The sequence below is a fragment of the Aptenodytes forsteri genome, unplaced genomic scaffold (assembly GCF_000699145.1).
Source record: "Aptenodytes forsteri isolate BGI_AS27 unplaced genomic scaffold, ASM69914v1 Scaffold188, whole genome shotgun sequence".
NCBI classification, from domain to species: domain Eukaryota; kingdom Metazoa; phylum Chordata; class Aves; order Sphenisciformes; family Spheniscidae; genus Aptenodytes; species Aptenodytes forsteri.
Window position 1 is genome coordinate 1,105,767 of NW_008794371.1, and position 537 is coordinate 1,106,303.

Sequence of the window (537 nt, forward strand, 5' to 3'; positions counted from 1 at the left end):
CGGCGCTAGGGCTGCTGTTAAACGGCTCCCCGGTAAGTTCAAAGGGGCTGGGCCGGGTTGGGAGGCCTGGGAGCTTGCGGGCGTGGTGTGAGGTAGCGCCGGGTGCTGCTGCCGTTCGCTGCCTGAGCCGCAGTCGGGGCGGCGATGCCCTCGGCGAAATGGCGGAGCTTGGAGCAAGAGGCTTGGGAGGGCGAAGCCTGTTCGCCTCCGGTTCCTTCCTCCTCGGGAGCCTCCTGGCCGCTTTCGGGCTAGTCCCTCGCTGCTCGCAGCCTCACGTGCTGCTGGGGCAGAGTCCTGCCGAGCTCGGAGCCCCGTAAGGGCTGCGGAGGTGGGACTCGCGTCCTCAGTGCTTGGCGTTCGCGTGCCTTCTGCGGGTGTTCATTTTTACGGCGCTGTTTTTGGCGAACAGGTCGCTTTTTTGTTTGTTCGATGTGCCAGACCCTTTCTGTGCAGCGAACGTTACAACCTTAGAATTGACGTTGTGTGTGTCGTGGTTTAATCTCAGTCGGCAACTGAGCGCCACGCAGCCGCTCGCCC

The 537-nt window shown here is 63.5% G+C and overlaps 1 long non-coding RNA gene across 1 annotated transcript in view; it reads left to right on the top strand.

Moving 5' to 3' along the window:
* Positions 1-537, top strand: part of LOC103905497 — a 2,858-nt gene continuing 2,321 nt past the window's right edge. The window contains exon 1 of the long non-coding RNA XR_657950.1: positions 1-32. This is a non-coding gene — a long non-coding RNA (uncharacterized LOC103905497). The remainder of the gene's footprint in view (positions 33-537) is intronic.